The 19,514-nt window shown below is 49.9% G+C and overlaps 1 long non-coding RNA gene across 1 annotated transcript; it reads left to right on the top strand.

Annotated features, from left to right (window-relative positions):
• The first annotated feature begins 8,238 nt into the window (after positions 1–8,238).
• Positions 8,239–14,930, top strand: LOC141749902 (uncharacterized). The gene is made up of 6 exons (XR_012589497.1): positions 8,239–9,084; positions 9,245–9,440; positions 10,319–11,768; positions 12,027–12,877; positions 13,012–14,448; positions 14,555–14,930. It is a non-coding gene; the product is annotated as an uncharacterized LOC141749902 (long non-coding RNA).
• The last annotated feature ends 4,584 nt before the right edge of the window (positions 14,931–19,514 follow it).

Below are 19,514 nucleotides of genomic sequence, written 5' to 3'. Positions count from 1 at the left end.
ATTCCGCCAGCCCAGAGCAACCCGCAAAAATTTGGAAAGGAAGTGAATGAAAAACAGGGTCCCGATGAGGCGATTGTGAGCCAGGTGGGAGCTCGGCCAGCAGCTGGGCTGCTCCCAGTCACCCTGCTGCAGCGCATCGAGGAACCGGCCCCGGTGTCACCTCTGAGCAGCCCGGTTTCCCAGAGCATGGCCGCGGGACTCTGGGCTGGTACCGGCTCCAAAGGGCACAGTCTTGCTATTGACAGCAGGACTAATGAACAGGGAGCGACAGAGCTGTATTTTTATTTATTCAGATTTAGCAATTTGCAGAAGGGATGCGGTAGGGCCTAGAGGGTCACGGGTGGTAGAAAGAAGGTCGGGTCAATAGAAAAGGAAATATATGAAGGTGGTGAGCAATGCTCCTGACAATCTCCTCTGCATTTACGCTTTCATGGTGTGTGTAGTGGTCAGATGCAACGAGTTGTCCAGTGTCAGCCCGATTCCCCCCAGTGGTGGCAGCAGAGGCTGGAAGAAATGGGTCAGTGGAGTCACCAGAGCAATTCCTCTGCACGTCGCGGTCCTCCTAAGCCAGGGGACTGGCCTGTCACACAGGTCTCCACAGGGTCTCAGCAGACCACTTTTCTGGTGAGAAGTGGTGCTCCAGACACTGCCAGGGCTTGTTCCGTCATAGGTTTGAAACTCAACAGTCAAACGGGATTGCTCAGCCTAGTTAGAGCTGTAGCACAGTCTGGTTTCAGTGCTTCTTCCCATAAAGCTCCCAGCTAAGATCCGGTCTCGGTCGCTTTGCTGCAGGGGTTTAAGATTTGCGGAGGCTCTGATTTCACAGCACGCGTTTGCCATAGGTTGTGCAATAGCTTACAGCATGAGATGTGCTGCCCATCGTCCCCCTTGTGTGAACGGCAATGCAGGGCAAGGCAGGCATTTTGCAAAACTCGGGGAATTTTTTTCTTCCATCTTCCCCTGGCCTGGGCTGAGCTGATCCGGAAGAACTGTGTTAGGAGGCATAAAGGGTGACCACTGGTATTGTCCTCTCCTACCGTTTGTGGATGAAGACCGTGTAAGAGAAATGATGGCTTGATAGAAGGCTACTGAAACCATCAGGATTTCTCTCCAATCCACTGGATCCGGATGAGAGTGAGATTAGATTTGCACTCAATGCCTTCAATCCAGCCTTCAGTCCAGCAGAATAGGAGAGCATTTTTATTTATTCTTCAATTTTCAATACTTTCAAGGCAGGTCTGAGGTCGTACGCAACAGGAGAGAGGTATATTGTGAGAAAAGCAGAGAGATGCCCAGGCAAAGAGCAGGACACACGCACACTGCCTGGACTGGCGAGGGTTCTCCTTTTTTAATATAAAGATAAAAGAAAAGCCCAATCGTGGATTTAAGTGCAGAAAAAAAAAAAAAAACACCCACCCTGTAGGTGTCATGTGCTTTCTGTAAACTTATTTTTTTTTGTCTGCTTGACACTTTATCTTGTGGTAGTGTCCTCCAGTCAGGGCTTTGGTGCTGGGTGAGGCACCATTTGCCAGTGCGCTTTCAGTGTAAAGAAAGATATAACATGTTAGGGAAATTAAACAAATAATAAAAGAAGAAGAGTGGCACAGACAAGGTGGGGACATTTATAGCTGTGTGAGAGGCATAGGTTCACTCCTCAGCATAACATGTCCAGAAATCTAAAGTAGGAAGAAGTAACATAAAAGTAGCTTGAAAAAGAGATGACAGAAGGTATTTGAGGTTCCAGTGCAAATGTCCCCCACAAAAATAGTCACAACACCTCTTATACAACCTAAATATTGACAAAAAAGATCAGGTTGCCCTTCCTTTCAAGCTCCAACCGCCCGTGGTTTGTTTTTACCCCCTCAGCCAGCTTTGAGAAAAATGAATTCTGAGCTTCCTGGTCTGATGGGCCAAAGTGTGCGTACACTAAATGTATCTGAGGTACTTTAAATGACTACGGTGGCTTGTTTGATATATGAGTTCAGCACTGCTATGATCCTTACTGGCTGGTTTTAGTATGTCTCATTGCCAGGAAATGGCACCCGGCGACAGACCCATAGACCTAGAATAGAAACGCATGAAGGCAGGTTAACAGTCCCAGCCCTAAACCTCCACTTCTTTGTTCTGGCTTCAGCCCACAGAGATCCTACTCAGTGGAACTTAATTGACATGTATATCTGTGCTCTTTCCCATATCTGCACAGCAGGTTTCCATGGAACATGACCTGCCCAAGCTGGGATGCCTTGTGTTTGTTTGCTTCTTTGTTATCTCTGGGCTGAAACAAGGAAATAACAAGTTGTCTCTTACCGATGTTATTGTGTGTCGGGTTCTCCTTACACTTTACGCCACGGTTACAAATCCTTCTCCTCACAAAACTGACTCCTTCCTCCCATTTATACCGCTATACCACTGCTGTTTCAGCAATGTAGCAAGAATATGCACCTAAATTTGCCGTGTACTTGTATAAAAGTATGAAGAAGGAATAATCCATGCACCTCAAGGAGTCAATAAATGGTTGGCCATAAACCTGTTCTGCTCCACCCAGGTTATCGCCCAGCAAGAGCTGCCATGAACGCCACCATCTCTGACGCTCTGCAGAGTTGCAGCCCTGCTCCAGCTTTATTTCACAGCCTTCTTACTCCTTTTGGCTCTCAACTCCCTTAACCTCCTCCCTTTTCAGTATTACCCCTGTGATTTGCCCGTTCTCTTGGTTTAATGGTAAATTGAGACACGGAGAAACAGATGGCTAAAATATTTGATCACGTTTACCCGATGCAGGGAGATCCCAAGTCTGGGCTTGTTTTCCTAATGCAGAGGAAATATTTAATAACATTTTTATTTAAAATAAAACCAAATCCCCAACTGATGCCCCAGCAAGTGGTATTTGTTATTCGGTAACAGGCACCTCTCTGTCTCCGTCAGCAGTGCCCTGAAATAAGGTGCTTTTAGGAAGACTGTATTTCAAGTAATGCTAAAAAGCAGGAACCGCGCGGCACCGGCCGCAGAGACCCTGGCGATGCCCACGAGAAGGGAGGGTTAGGAACTGGGCACACTTGCTCCAAGGTGGTCCTTTGTTCCCTGTCTTTGCTGCCACGGTTGGTTAATCTGCTATAAAAAGCAGCTCAAGATGCCTTCGCTCCTGTGCTGTGTGAAACAAACGGTGGTTAATACTGAACGGCGTGTGCAGCGGAACGGGCAGTGCCCAGCCGGCGGTGCTGTTCCCCGACAGCCCAGCCTGCTGCCTCCAGCTGAAGGCCCAGCTGTCCCCCCCCAGTGACAGGTGGCACAAACGTTCTTGCCCGTGGGTGCCCAGCCTGGAGCCAGGACTGCCCAGAGCAGGCTGCTTTTCTGGCAGTGCAAAAGCAGCGTCTTTTCCACCCTGTCTCTGCGATGCTCCTCCATTGTGGGGATGAGACCTTCCATGAGACCTTCCATGCTTTACCCCCAGGCAAACAGGGCTCTGAACATCCAGAAATACTTTCTGAGGAGCTGGGGAGTGAAGGGGAGAAAACCAGCACACTCCAGTGCAAAAGCTGTTGCAGAGGCGGCTGCACACTCCCGAGCCATGTCCACCTCCAGGTTTGCCGGAGCAGCAGCATAGGAGTCTATCAATCAGCTTTCTGATAACTTCCCAGCCCAGGCCTCCCTTCCAAGCCGAGCAGGAGGTAGATTGCCCTTCCCTCACGGGAGGCGATGCTGCAGGAGCATGGGGGTGTGTGCGGCAGGGCGGGGATGCCCCGTAGCACCTCGTTTACTGCACATGCCATGCAGCAAAGGCACCGGCCCTGCGCTCCACGAGGTGTGGAAAGGGCAAATGATCCTCCAGTTGTAAATCCCGAAGGTGTCTTGGTCTTGGGGGGAAAGAGCTTGAGCTCAATGTCAAGTGTTGATGGCTGTCTTTGCTTTGAAGGTTTTTCTGCCCCGGGACTCTGAATCCAACCAGTGGAGAAGCTGGGGAGAAGCAGGGAATCCCTGCTCCAGTGATGGGGAGACTGGCAGATGGGAGATGGGGAGTTGGGGAGAGGGGATATGGGGAGGTGGGAGATGGGAGATAGAAGATGGGGAGATGGGAGATGGGAAGAGTGGGAGAGGGGGAGGTGGGAGAGGGGAGGTGGGGAGATGGGGAGAAGGAGCGGGGGGATGGGAACATGGGGAGATGGGGATGGGGGCTGCCACAGAAAGCTGCCTCTGGCAGATGGCAGCGAGCCCTGGGAGGGAGCGGAGCCAAGGTCTGCATGCCCGGACAGTATTTGGGTGGGGGGAGTGAACAACCACAGGATGGAGCAGGGGTTTGCGGAGGGGAAGAGCGGGACCACCGCGAGAGAGAGCCTCTTATCTGCTTCCTCGCGGGCCCTGGCTGCTTCCTTCCATCGCTGTATCATGACCTCTCCATGCCCACCAGCACTCAACAGTCCTTCCACACCCCGCTCTGCTGGGGGTTTGTTCCTCCTTTCTACCTGTTTTGGGACAAACCCACTCTAATGCAAACCCTTTGTCACTTTCTCCCCCACTTGCCTTCCTCCCCTTTCCCCATCACACTCAGAAATGATTGTTTCTTTTCGGCATGGCTAACTGGGGCATACAAAATGGGTGCGGAGCATTCACCGTCACCTGGGGAATGCCACGGTTGCCTGCTAACGAGTACCGAAAACTGTCACAGCCTCATGCCAGCGCATGTCCCTCCTACGGGCTCTCTGGGCTGAGAGGGGTTAATGCAGGGCAGACTCGAGGAGCAGAGATGGAGTGCCAGCCTCAAAAACCGCTAAAAGCCAAAAAAAAAATAAATAGCTGCTTCTCAGTTGGTAGCCCTGAGAGTGCAGGACTTGCTGCGAGCTGTTTCCATTTCTTATAAATGCCTCTCTTACAAAAAGGAAGTTTGGTTGAAGCACATGCAGGAGAATGAATAATATCAGCAATGTTGAAACTCTGCCCAGATGGCATGAGGTAATACTAGCAAGCGCTCTGATCCATAGGCTACAATAAATATATCCTGGGATGGGCCGTTTACGGTTTCCTGGAACTGGACAGACCTATCTCAGGACCCAAAATCAATTCAGTTCTCCCCACTGATGGCACGGTGAATTATTAAACTAAACCAAAATGAGCTTCTGGGCTTGGTTTGGTGGGAAAAAAGGAAATTCCAAGAATTTGATTTGTCTCCCCGGACTTCCCCCACTCTTTACTTTTCTCTCAACCTTGCAGGAGGATGTGGACCTTTCACGACCTATTTGCCAAGGAAAGCCCTGTGAGCTGCAGGCACCTGGCAGCTGTGATGAGTTTGCCTAACGAGGGTGCAGACCTGCAACAGCCTGAGCCTCCCTGCCAAAGGTCAGAGAGAGGGGGGTTCTCTCTCGGTGCCTGTGGGTCATGGCCATGGCTGAGCTGCTCTGCCAGCCCAGGCAGGGGCAGCAGTGGGGCAATGCTGTCCCGAGGTGCCCGGGCGTCCTGGTAGCTGACCCATGTGAAGCTGAATGGGGCATCCATTCATTTCACACTGCTGAAGTCCCACGGATGCAGCTGAGGCTGACGACAGTAGAAAAATGAGGTGAGTTGGGTGCTAAAGGTTTATTTTCTTACATGCCCTTAGAGTATCCGCCTGAAGGTAACAGCTCTGGATGAACCCACTCACCCAAGCGGCCACCTGAAGAGCAGGAGTGAAGCCAAAGGGAGCCGCAGCCCGCAGGACAAGCAGCACACTGTGGGCAAGGCTGGCTGTGCTTCTTGCCTGGCTCCGAGCTGGGAGGGTTTTCTCTTTCCTGGACTGATGGGAAAAGGTGCCGAACTTCCCAGCTGTGGGAAGGGGAAGGACAGGCCAGCAGAGCCAGCGGCCGCGTGGTGCTGTGCCTCCAGCCCATCGCAGGCGTAGGCAAGGTCCCGCTCGCACCATGCTTGGGCTGGGGGCTCACCAGGGCCACCACCCGCCTCCTGCCCACCCTCTCCACACTACTGCACCCACGGAGCTCCCGCCTGCACCGCGCTGTTGCCGACCGGCCGAGCCTGACAGCTGGAGAGGGCCAGGGTACCTGCGAGCACAGAGGCAGGGACACCCTGGGAACATACTGTAACTCTTCAGGAAAAGCCGTCTTGGTGCGGAGGCTGCAGTGCGGTGACCCCTGAGCGTGTCACCTCTGCTCTGCCTCGGGGTGTTTGAAATGCTCCATCCCAGCCTTGTGCAAGGGCGCTGCCAAAAAAGGAAGCTCTTGGAGATGCTGAAAAAGCGCTGCTGGGCTTGTCACGTTAGCACCGTTGGGAGCCAAGGGACGGGCCAGCGAAGGCGGGATGTGCTGGGATGGTGGCTGGCACCCAGCCTGAGCTAGGTCCTGCGGCAGGACAGGAGCCCGGGTTGTGCTGGGAGGCACTGGGAGGGGACCAGGGCAGGTTGGTATCGAGGACCTCATAGGGCGACCTCAGCAAATAGTGAAAATGTTGTGCTGCAAGCAACAGATGTTAAAATATTTGAGTCGTATTCCCTGTTTTGTTTATTATTATTTATTGGCTATTAACCTTCATGCTGACTGTAAACATCTCTCTCCAAATATAGACCACAGGTGAGAACAGCAGCCTTATTTGATAACAATGCAATTTTAAAATAATTATTTAAAATAATTTTAAAATAATGTCACTTTCGGGCATTGCTTTTAGACCCTGTAAAAGGGGGTGCTGTGTGTGCTGGCCTTTCCCCTGAAAAGGGAAAAGCTAAGGGACGTGCCCAGCTGGACGCCGGAGAGCTTGTCGTAGTTCAGATGACCATGTCCCATGTGCTGGAGGGACATCGGTGGGTCTGTGGCAGGGCCAAGGACCCCTCGCATCCTTTTCTACACCGAGGAATGGAGGGACACCCTGAAACAGCACCCGCCAGCCAGGTGTGACACCCAGGGCAAGGGGACACCTTGCAGGGAATGGCTGTCCCATGTGGGTCCCCTGTACAAATGCATCACCTTCCCCTGTCAAACAGGTGTGATTTCATAGACTGGTTTGGGTTGGAAGGGACCTTAAAGACCATCCAGTCCCACTCCTGCCCTGGGCAGGGACACCTCCCACCACACCAGGTTGCTCCAAGCCCCGTCCAACCTGGCCTTGAACCCCTCCAGGGATGGGGCAGCCACAGCTTCTCTGGGCAACCTGGGCCAGGGGCTCACCACCCTCACAGCAAACAATTCCTTCCTAATCTCTCATCTAAATCTCCCCTCTTCCAGTTTAAAACCGTTCCCCCTCCTCCTATGGCTCCCCTCCCTGATCCAGAGTCCCTCCCCAGCTTTCCTGGAGCCCCTTGAGGGACTGGAAGGGGCTCCAAGGTCTCCCCGGAGCCTTCTCTTCTCCAGGCTGAACCCCCCCAGCTCTCTCAGCCTGTCCTCACAGCAGAGGGGCTCCAGCCCTCCCAGCATCTCCGGGGCCTCCTCTGGCCCCGCTCCAACAGCTCCGTGTCCTTCTGCTGTTGGTGCCCCAGAGCTGGAGGCAGCACTGCAGGGGGGTCTCATGGGAGTGAGTGATTTCTTCTGAAAGAAGCACAGATTTTTTTTTTTTAATTATTGGTTTTTAACATCTCCTGATGCCCCACTGGAGACCCCCAGCCACCGATTCACCTTCTGTGGCTGAAATCTCAAAGCAGGGTGGCCGTCCCCGCCACACAGCCACCCTCGCCTCCTTTGGGGAGGGCAGGAGAGACCATGCCACCCGTGTTTGCTCCCTACGCCCCCGCCGTGGGTGGCAGCGATGCCCCGCAGCATGTGACTCCCTGCTGGGTTCCCTCGCAGAATCGCTGACTTTTCGGTCTGGAATGGAGAAGTTCCCGTCTGGCCCGGGCTGGCGAGGTGCTGCTGGGGCAAGTGGCAAGTCCGCACTTTGGGGGGGCCGCTGGGCCCCCGCCCGGGCAGACCCGGTCCCTTCCCGGTGACAGTGGGGCTCCAAGTGGGGCTGGGGAAGGGCAGTGAGTGGGGGGGCTCAGGCTGCTCCTCCTGCCCTTTTTCTCAACCCCCTTTTTTTTTTTCCCCCCTTTTTCTCAACCCCCTTTTTTTTTCCCCCTTTTTCTCACCCCCTTTTTTTTTTGCCCCCCCTTTTTTTTTGCCCTACTTCCCCCCTTCTTTGCCCTCCTCCCCCTCTTTTTTTTCTGCCCCCCCCTTTTTTTGTCCACCCCCTCTTTTTTCCCCCCCCCTTTTTTTTTTTTGCCTGGGGTGGGGCTTTTGCCGTTGCCGGCTGTTCGCACCCTATTTCTTTATTGATGTCTTTTGGCAGAACGGATTCACCCTGTTCCTCCCCAAACCGCGGCCCGGCCGCGAGCGCAGCCGGTGCCCCCGGGCCCCGCCTCCCGCGTCGTGTCCTCCTTCCCCCCCTCGCCGCCGCCGCCGCCGAGTTTCGGTTTCCCGCAGCGGGAGCGGCGCGGGCGGCGCGAGCCGCTTCCGGGAATCGGTGGGGCCACGCGAGACCGCGGGGGGGCGCCACACCCGGGGGGGCGGCTGGGGCCCGGGGGGGGGGCCGGGGGAAGGCCGGGCCGGGCCGTGAGTCAGGGGCAGGAATGCGCCGGGAATTCCAGCTGGTCCCCCCCACCCCGGGAAAACCCGCCCGCGCCGGGAAAACCCCCTCGAGGCACCGGGATGTGCACTGTGCCCCGGGGGGGCGGGGGGGGGGGGGCGTCACCGGCACCGCGGCCATCCGCTGCCCCCCGGGCGAGCCAAAAAACCCCCCGAACAACCCAAAAACCGACCAAACAACAACAAAACGCCCCGAGCAGCCGTTGGGTTTGAGCGGTGCCAGCAGCACCGGTGTGCCCGCCCCCGCCGCTGGCTGCTGCGCCGCTAATGAGCTGATTAATTACCACCACAACCCTCTGCGCTACGTCGGGTCGTTATCTGGCGCCTCTAATTTGTCTCACAAATCTCTGCTTATTTCAGGAAGGTGAAATTACAGGTGGAATTGGAGCAAAGCCGCCGGTGGGTGCCCGGGGGTGGCTGTTGCGGGGTCCCTGTCCCCGGCCGGGGGAGGTGCGGAGAGAACTCTGGGCGTCTTCACTTGTTTCTCGGAGAAATGGAGCTTTCCGGCCAGAAAGAACTGGGGAGGTCTTGCGAGTTCCCCAAAATAAAGATGCTGGTAAAAACCTTTATAGACCAAATCCATGCATGCGGGTCGTGTCCCTTGACTCCATTATGCCGGTTCTACGGGACCCCGCTGGCACTTCCCTCTCCCCGTGCCCTCCTCCTCCGGGTACCCCCGACCCACTGTGGTGTCAGCTGTGCTCCATCTCCCCCAGAACCCCCCCTTGGCAGATGGAGGCTGGTGTTGATGGTTCACCGCCTGGAGGGCGCAGCCTTCAGCCAGGTTCGCAGCTCCACGGGGGCTGCCGTACCCACAGGATACATCCCAGAGGTTGGATTTTTTGCTGGTTAATTGTGTTCTGGAAGATCAACGAGGAGCACAACGTCTGCAAAACACCAGCTGGCTTTCAGGTGGGTTGGAGTGGTCAACCACTGTGTTTGACCCACGATGGAAGAGTTTTCTCTGTCTCCCCATTGCTGGGCTGTCCTGTGACAGCAAGGAGGTGACAGAGGCTCCCCAGCAAGAGCTGGTGGCTGGGGTCCCCATGGCTGAAGAACATAGGTGTCTTGTCTGGGGCTTGCAGCTGATGGTCAGCCCGGCAGGGCCAAGCGGGACCAGGAGGTGATGGGGAGGCGGGAAGGGATGTCCCTGCTCCAGTGACAGGCAGAGAAGGCAGCACAGATCCCAGCTGTGCTTGGGGAGGTCCCTCTTGGAAGAGTCTGTGGCCGACACCCTCTCCAAGCCACCCAGGGCTTCTGAAACCAACATTTTATAGACACCGACTGTATTTGCAGCAGAAATAATAGTAATAAAAAATAGAGAATTACTCTCTGGAAATGAGTAATACATACCAGGGTCAATTAAAGTATAAAAGTAAAGTATTAAAAGGTTAATTAAGGAAAAAAAGTGTTGTTTTATGCTACGTATATGCTGATTTTTCCCGGGCATGCTAGAAAAGACTATTATTTGCAACTTTCTGTGTAAACTCAAAGTTAATATCTAAAATATAGGTGGAACCGTTTTTACATCTGAAAAAGAATCCAGGTGGACGGGGGCGGGGGGCAGGTATGTGGGGGCAGGATGCCCAGCAGGCTGCTTTCCAGGCAGAGCTGCTGGATGCTTTAAAGTTAAAAAATCCCGTTTCTTGGAGTGATACTCAACTTGTCCCGCTCGACTCGTGTTAAGTGATATAGAGTGGTTTGTTGTCGTTGTCGCAGGTAGTTTTATCGCGACCTTTTAAATTTTTTTACACACTCATTTCTTGTCATTGCGGTGGTGTTTTCCATAGCTGTGTACAGCTGGCGGCTGCTCAGGCCTTTCCTTTTCTCCACCTTTCCAGCCCTCGGGAAGCGAATGATGACGAAACCCAATGAAATCTCACCCGGCATTTTCGCAGTAATTATTCCTTTGCCTTTATTTAACTGTTATGCCATGATTGTATTGAGGGGTTGTATTATGCTCATGCCCCCTTGTTTTCTACTCAGTGACTCTATATTTTCGGGAGCCGCATCCTTCCTGCTCCAGTTACACCTGAGGGAGAAGGTTTGTGGGGATGAATGCGGTGGCTGGCAATCCCCCAGCACTGCTCTCCTCTGGGGCTGCCGTGGTTCCGGCGCGGCAGCGTGGGCACCAGGCAGGCTGCGGGAGGCAGGGAGTGTTCTGTACTGAACACCAACGGGACTTTGTCTCATCTCAGAAATCAGAATCGCTGAGAAATGGGGCGGTTGCCTTAGAGGAGCACCACCGTGACATTCCTTCGTAGAACGAAAATGCGGGTAGACAAGGGAAGAAATGTTTTTTTCCTTCCTTTGCCTTTTTTTCTTAGTTGTAACAAACATAACTGGGCTGAGCTCTCAGGACATGCCTGGGCATCGCCCCGAGGACCATCTCCCTCCTGCAAGTGCTTGGGCGCGGAGGCTGGAGCCCGGGAGACCGATCCAGTGCATCTGAGCACTCGGCCAGATTCTGCTTGGAGCGGGTTCATTGCTCCACCTGCAGCCAGGGACAGGGCTATCATAGCGTTCACCTGCCTTGCAGGAACAGTTAATTGAATAAGAGGTAGCAGGAATGAAAAGAAGCATGGTAGCTATGTGAAAATGTGGTGAGAACAGTCTCCTGTGCTGGCATAGCATCCTGTCCACATCTCTGTGCGCGATCTCTTTAAGGGATAATAAAAAATAACATGGAAAATAAAAAATAATAGAGAAAATAATAAAAATATGGGCAAGCCTAACTTATTAAAAGATCTGGTGTCATTAGGAGCTTCTTTTGGAGGTTTTCTTGTGCTGTGCTTGCATTTTTCTGGGCTGTCTGTACGTCTTACAGAGTACTACTCAGAAACAGCCTTTTGCTTTTCCAGGCTGCAGCGGTGCTGTGAGTCCCTCCCCAGCTCTCCTGGAGCCCCTTGAGGGACTGGAAGGGGCTCCGAGGTCTCCCCGGAGCCTTCTCTTCTCCAGGCTGAACCCCCCCAGCTCTCTCAGCCTTCAGTCGTTCGTTTTCCGAACACGCCGGCGGCCCCGCACAGCCCGGAGGGACCCCCCCCTGTCTGGGGGGGCTCCTGCCTAGCCCCTCGCCCGGTAGCCACGGTCAGGGTCGCATTTCTGGTCGCCCGCTGCCACCTGCCGGTAGCCCCGGCCACCCGTCTCTGCTCCCCCACGGGAGGCTGCTCCGGTTGGGAGGCCGGGGGGCTGCCAGGGAGGGGAAGATGTTGAGGGATATTACTCGTTTAATGTAAATAAGTAAGTTTTAATTAGAATAAAATACTTAGATTTATAATATGGTGTGATTTGGGTTGTATGCCCGGCTTTACTTGGCAGGAGTAGCTCGATTTACCAGAGCCTTTAGGCTGCAATGGAGTTATTTTTCTTAGTAATTTTCCTAGCAGCTGGTACAGTGCTGTGTCTTTCAGTCTGTGTCTTTTAGTATGGGAAGATGCTGATATCACCCTGATGTTCTGGTAGGGTTTTTCCCAACTCTGGGACTCTTCCGTTCTCCAGGGAGTGTGGGTGCACAAGGCGGGTGAACCAGAAGATACGGAGGCTCCAACCGACGTCTGAAAATGCAGATCAACAAGGCAAGAGTGGACACAGGAAAAGAATCTGACAAGATGTTACAAGACCCCAGACCAAAAATCACCTTTGGACTAAAAGACATGTGAACAGCGTATGAAGGGCACGTGCCGGGGAGGTGGAGGGATCACAAGGGTGTCATTGCCCAGGGATTTCTCTCTTTGGAGGCACCCAGCCTGGGCTGTCCTTGCTGCTGCTTATTAATCTCAATTAAATTAATTATTTTATAAAATCTGCCGCCTGAGACTGCTGCAGGAAACCGCGGGTTGAGCCTGAAGAAGAAGGGAGCGCACCCAAGAGTGTGTGTGTGTGTGTGACACCATGACTGGTGCGTGAATGCTCGGGCAGCAGCTCCTCCTTTAGCAAAAAAGTCTTATAGATCATTGTCTGCACAAATAATTTATAAATAATTTTGCTGATTAATCCTTGTTTCACCAGCAACTGTGCTGGCTCCCCCCATCTTATGGAGCCGTAATGTGAAAAACTGTATTTTTCCGTTACAAAAGTTGTCTGATAACACTTGGAAACACTGGGAAAATCAGTATTGATGTGACAAGAGCATGTTTTACTTCTGCAGATTTGTTCTGGTATCGCAGGATTCTCGCCCCTGCTTCCGCGAAGATCTCTGGGGAAGCACCCGAAAAAGGAGCAGTGAAGCTGACATGTTGCATCGGGACATGTGAGACTCGGGAAATTCAGAAAAAATGTGATCAAGAGTTTGGAAACACTGTGACTGCCAGCTCAGATGCTAGGCTGCTTCTTTTATGATGTTAAAATCGGTAAGTTTTGCAGGAAGCTTTTTCTGTAATTAGAAGGAGACTGGAGGAACCCACCTCTCTTTCTCACCACAAATCTCTTTTCAGTTTTCTTCTCATTCCTTTCTCCTATGTTTAAAACTTTTTTTTTTTTTAAGAAAGAATTAATTTACACTGGGATACTTACAGCAAAAAATGCAACCATCATCCAGGGAGCTAAAGGAAACCCATCGATAAGGCAGCCCAAGCGTTTCTCTGGAGCTCTGCTTTGTGTTTTCCAGCTGAAATCGGAGCCGTTCCTGCAGTGAAGAATGAAATTTGGGATGAAGGTAGGTGATACCAGGTTAATAATGGGATTTTAAATATACCTGGCACAGTGTAACAGAGTGACAGTATTACGGGTGTCCTGCCTCCTCCATGCTCTGCTCATGTCAGGCTGTGTGCCAGATTTTATTTATTTTATTTTATTCATAAGCCTGTTTCGGGCTGTTTTGCAAACCATCCGACCGTTATCCAGCCTACTGTGCTTTCTAGGAGCTGATACAAGAATCAGAACCATTTATTTCATCTGTTTCTGCCCAAATTTTTGCAGGCGGTCAGGAAGCTGTTTAAACACATATATTTTGAAGTCAGTGTACAAGTCCATATCTACCAAAATATCTTGAGAAAATGTGAAAGAAATGCAGAAAAAACTATGCAGCAGGGCAGGGGAGAGCATTCCAAGCTGGAAAGCATCTTCAGAAGACTGAAACTGTCTCCAAATGGCATCCAGGTGGTCACTTGGCAGATAAAAGGCAGATTAAAGGCAGAATCACCATTGTGCAAACAAAAAGAGACTAAGGAACAATTAAAAAAAAAAAAAAAAAAAAGCATAAATTATTTTTCAGCCTCCCCAGGGACACCCGGCAGTGGGAGCTCATGTCCCAGGCTGGGCACAGCCCAAACTGAAAGAAGTAAATGCAGGTTCGTGTACCATGGGCATCCCCGCCGTAACGCTGGAGGGCACAGCAAGCCCATGGTGCTGCCTGCCTGCCCGGCGACCCCCCCACTGCCTTAGTTTTTGTTCATGTTAAATATTTAGATAATTTGTCTTATCCCAATTCAGACCAAAATGCTGAAAAATCTCTTCTGGGTCTTTTTTTGTTTTGTTTTTCTTTTTTTTCCCTAATCATTTCTAATTGCTATTAATTTTCCCTGCCTGCTTGGAGTGCTGGTCGTACCTGGGTATCTAAAACCCTCTGCAGGGCCGGGGAGGGCTGCGCTCGCTCTGGATGACGTACAATTAGCACGGGAGGAACCTTTGGCCAGCATCCAGCTTCTGCGTCCCCTGCTTTATTCCATCTTTTTCATTACAACATCCGATTTCCAATATTTTTAACAAGCAGACTGCAACATGCGGAAGCTATCACCCGGGGGTTACGCAGATTGGGATTTTGTTTTGAGCTACAAGAGCAATCGAGGTTGGTTACGGCATTTTGGTGCTGGTGGGGGTCCTGCTTCGCTGGGGGCTCCGGAGGTGTGGATCCCGGCTCGGGGGATGCTCTCATCATGGCAGCCTCCTGCTTCCGGGAGGGTGAAAGCATTTTTCACCAAAGGTACTTTCTTTGCCAATGTTTATTTGTGAAGGGCAAGGGCTGTAATTTCTGTTGCAAATCTGAGGAGATGCTCACTTATTGATAAAAAGGTATTTATTTTACGTAGGCTGGAGCAAGTTCTGCAGTTGGACTGTTGCGTGGATGCTCTCCCCTTCTGTTTTAGTTGTTGAAAAGGAGGGAGAACGACCAGTCGCCTTCCCCATGACCAGCCACTTCGGTCTCCGTGGCCCATCAGTCCATGTTCTACCAGGGGCTCCTCAACAGCTCTGCTCAAGTAAAACTGAACACACAAGCTCAGCTCCATCACAGAGGTGTGCACTTTAAATGTCTCCCTGGGTTTTAATTAGAAATAGCTTCTAGCAATACACTCACTCATTCACCTCAAGGATCTCATTCCCTTGGCCATCAGAGATTTTACAATAACTAGATTTGCTCAAGTGTGGAAATAGCTCAGAAGAAATTTTTTTTGGGGGAAAAAAAAAAGCAGAGACAAACATTTATTCACTTTATTAAAAATAGTAAAAATACAGAATAAATATTTTCTCCAAAATACCTACATCTATAAAATTAAATATAATTTAATTGACACCATAGAAATAAATTCATACTGATCTAAACATTCTTATTGTCACAGTTAGCTTTAGAAAAAAACATCAATTCTCTAAGTGGCATGTGCCAGATGGCCTTACAAATCCTTAGTTGCCAAATTTACCTTGACGCCCCAAAGCTGCAGGCAGAGGGAAATCTCAGGATGTTTCTCAGTGGTTGTGGAAGATCTTGGACGGGGTGCTAAGCATACGAAATCCAGGTGATCCTACACGTCTGAGCGCAATGTTCTTGTACTCCTTGCTGATCAGTGATACACATAAACATAGAGAAGCGCAGGCAGAGCTCAAGAGGTGGAATATTGGGTGAATATGACTTTTGCTGTTCTTCCTCATCTGGCTTCAAAGCAGAGGCAAAGCCAGCTCCGTGCTGGAAAAGTTTTGCTCGTAAAATTATATTGATTAATCCTCTGTATGGTAGATGGCTATTACAATGCTGAGATTTTCCCAGCACAGCCCTAGCAGTTCCCTGAGCTAAATCACCTCTTTCAGCAGCGTCCGTTGTGTGCTGGTTTAACGGTCTGTACGGGGGTTCTCGTTCTTCCAGATGTGCTATCGAGAATAATACCCGTTGCGCTGAGGTTGTGCGACACCAGCAAAACTTTCCAGCAGAAATTTGACCTTACACGTGAAAAGTTAGAAGATTCCCCAAACCTCCATTGCTAGAGTGAATGCCCGCCCCACCCCCCCCCCCGAAACTGGTCCACAGAGTTGGAGCTTGCGAAACCCCGGGGGCCAGGCGATGCTCAGATGAGGCGCGTTGGGTGACCCCCCCCGCTTTCATTCGCATCCCTCTGCCTTCAGTCTCGCTGTGACTGTTCAGAAGTTGACTTGACCTTTTCAGGATAAACCCAAGAGTTTTCTGCTTAGTCAGGTCCTTCCATAGTCCCCTGCACGATTTGCTTTGTCGAGGGTTTAAATTTTCGTCTGGAAATACAGGTGTCATTTCGCCATCGATACTTTCAGAGATTACATGTCAAACACAAATTGGAACAATACTGCTGAAACCGAAGATGTGCCCTGCCACGTTTTAACACGAAGAAAGGGTACTTTTAAAACAAATCTACATTTTACTGCTTGTTTAAATTTATAGCTATTCTAGAAACTTATAACTCTACGCTCTTGCATTTTTTGATGCTTTTCGGATGAACGTCATCAGCTTTTCTATGAACATTCTTGCAGTCTTTCTTTCTGTATCACATTTCCCCTGAAAAGTCAAACAAGAAAATGAAATTACTTAGTATTTAACCATTATGTAGAGCTTTTTCATCTTGAAATCATCTGATATGATTTTCCTTAAACCTTAAATATGCTGATCACACATACAAATCCTTTTTTCAGAGGTGAGTCAAGCTGCAGGCCTTGCAGAGCAAGGGAAAGGTAGAAATGTGAAATTTTATTACATCTCTGCTGCGTGATCTCTGATACACAAGAAATAAATTCCTACCTCTTTGGCCAGGTTTGGTGCAAGAAACTTCTTCAGTCTTTCAAATTTGTGGAAAAAACCACTGAATTTCTTCATAGCTGGATTATGTTTCAGCTGTTCTATTCCTTCAAAGATTGTGCTGACACAATTCACATCCTAAGATGGAAGAAACAGCAAAACTGAGATACAAGAATTGGTAACCGTGAGCTACAGTAAGTTTATTAAAACTCATCTTGCATTACATCCGGCTGCCTGGGTGGGAATGAATTGGTATTGACTTTTGGGCTTATATTTGCAAACACTTAAGCAAGCATGCTTAACTGATGTGCACATTCATTTAGAATCATAGAATGTGTTGGGCTGGAAGGGACCTTTAAAGGTCACCTCGTCCAACCCCCTGCCATAAGCAGGGACATCTTACTCTGCAGACAGAAGCCTGGCAGGTGATAGTTTCTGCTAGGATATGTTTTGTAATGTCCAGAGGAACCATATAATTATTTCAAGACTTGGTTCTCTCTCTTCTGCAGCCATCTGAAGACTGGTTTGATTTCTTACATCTGCTCGTGTCAGCAGATAATTCTGGTTCGCCTCTTCAGTTTGGATATGAGATGCTTTCTGTGCCAGAAGCTAGAGCTGTCTGAACACGAGAGAGAGAAAATAGATGAACCTGACACTACTCCAAGCATTAACCTCTGTGACGGCTGACATCTGCCTCCCAGGAGAGGTGGGGACAATGGTCACTCACACTCTCATCTCACAGCCCTTGTCCCATCCCAATGGTGGCCATGCACTGGGCACACTGGTCCTCTTCTACAAAACAGTGGCTGGGTTTTGTGTCCAAGACCTTGTGGTCTGGGCAAGGTGGCCAGAGGGGCCGCGGGATGGAAGCAGGGCAAAGATGATGGTGTTTGCACTTGCCAGTGCCGGGCTGTTTTGGAAGAGATCAGCTAAAGTGATGGAGAAGGAAGGAAGGAGAGGACACCACTGCCCGTGGTAAGAACAGATTGAAGTGTAATAGAAGAGAGTGATGAAAAATGAAGCAAAAACTCATTAGTGAAGGTGGGAGGAAATGCAGACAGCTGCCAAAGGCCAGCGTCATGCCCACGGCATTCTCAACCAACGCGTGGTCTCCTGCAAGTCATTCCTGGATGCTGCATGACAAGGAAGATAATTTTTCCTGTGACCTTGCCTGGAAGCTGCTCACTTCTGACACTGACCGACACCAAACACAGAAACATGGGGAAATTCTCCGTTATCCCCATATTCAAAGGGCGGGTGAGAGCGAAGCAGCTCTTATCCCCAGGCACCAGCGCGGTGGCCTGTGGTGGCACCACCAGGGACCTCGTCAGGGAAAGGGACAAGTGAGCTGACGGCACCTGGCACTGCTGATTCCAGGGTCTCTTTTCCTTATTAAAACGTCAGGGTTCAACCCAGCCCAAGCCCCAGCCTGGGAACAGAGCTCTTCAGGCAGGAGCCAGAGGGAATTGTAGAATTGTCTCAGCTGGAAGGGACCTTTCAGATCATTGAGGCCAACCATCAACCTAACACTGACAAAACCATCACTAAACCGTATCTCTAAGCACCACGTCTGCCCGGCTTTTGAATACCTCCAGGGATGGTGCCTCAGCCCCTTCCCTGGGCAGCCTGTTCCAATGCTTGACAACCCTTTCGGTGTAAGGGAAGTGACACAGCTGGGAGCTTTACACCTCAATTACAAGGAATCCTTCAGCCAAGACATGGTAATACAACTATTTAATCCCATACTGATGGTAAAGGTATAAAAAGCCATTTCTAAAAGCAGACTAAACAAAGCAGACTAAAAAGAAGTATTTTTGCAGACGGACAAGCAAGAGACGTGACCGAGTTTGTTCTTTCCTTTCTAACTGTCCCAGGCTTAAAAAGCTGATTCAGAAAATCACTCTGTGTGCGCTCTGCAGGAGGTTACCAAAACATAGAAGAAGAATAATCGCTGTCCTTGGCGACAGTTATATCACAGCATTTTTTTTTGGCTCAACATTCAATTTTTTAAAATAACATTTTATATCTTATGATAACATTTAATATCTTTAATAACATTTTATATCTTGTAATAGCTACATTTAAAGTCATTGTTTGTCCTTAAATGCAAACAGAGTATTTTAGGAGATAGCAATTTTTAAGCTATTTCAATTTCCAATGACTACATTTATGAAAAAATTAATTTTATTTTTTTAAAAAAGGGGTTTCACTTACATCTATGTTGTCTGGAGTTTCAATCCTCAGAGCCTGAAAAACAGTACATCAATTAAGCCTTTCAAATATCATCGTCATTAACGCTAACAAAAACAAGATGTCACATAAACAGATTGACTTTCAGAAAAGTTAAATATCTGAGAACAAGAGGATTCAGTTTGTCAGATTTCTAGATTAGTGATGTGGCAATTGAATTTACCAGATTGTCCTTTGTCGTTGAGTCCCACATCTCCTGTAATAACGTCAGTAGTTCAGACACGCTGCTCATGTGGGGAGCAGCAGAGATGCTTGCAGCCAGCAAAAGAAGGTAGAGATGGGTCTTCATCCTCCTGATGCGCTCAGAGAACCTGTAAGTGCTTCTGGGCCGGTCCTTTGTCATTTTATGGCCTCCCTACAGGGAAACAGCATTTTAGGTTGATTTTTTAAACTGATAGAAAAAAGGCCATTTGTTGAGATTTTCTGAAAGAGGAAGGTTCCGGTAAATTTGGCACTTAACCTTGGGGCAAACTCCTTACCCCATCAGCATTTCCACAGAAGTAGGTCATAAAGATATAAGGTTGTGGCCTTTTGATTTTCGAATCAGTAAAACATCGAATGATCAAAACCATGACCAAGCAGAGGGCGCTTCTCTAGAAATCGGAACTCCTCTGATAACAGCATGCAATCTTCTGATAGATAATGAGGGAAAAAGACTGTGGTGTAAGAGAAAAAAAAACCAAAACAAAGAACACCAAAACCCCACGGAAAATATGTGGAGCACTGCCTAGAAGGGGAAAATGACAGCCTTTGTGCACTACCTGTGG

The sequence above is a fragment of the Larus michahellis genome, chromosome 11 (genome assembly GCF_964199755.1).
Source record: "Larus michahellis chromosome 11, bLarMic1.1, whole genome shotgun sequence".
Classification (NCBI taxonomy): Eukaryota; Metazoa; Chordata; class Aves; order Charadriiformes; family Laridae; genus Larus; species Larus michahellis.
This window is presented reverse-complemented; position numbering and strand designations above follow the sequence as displayed.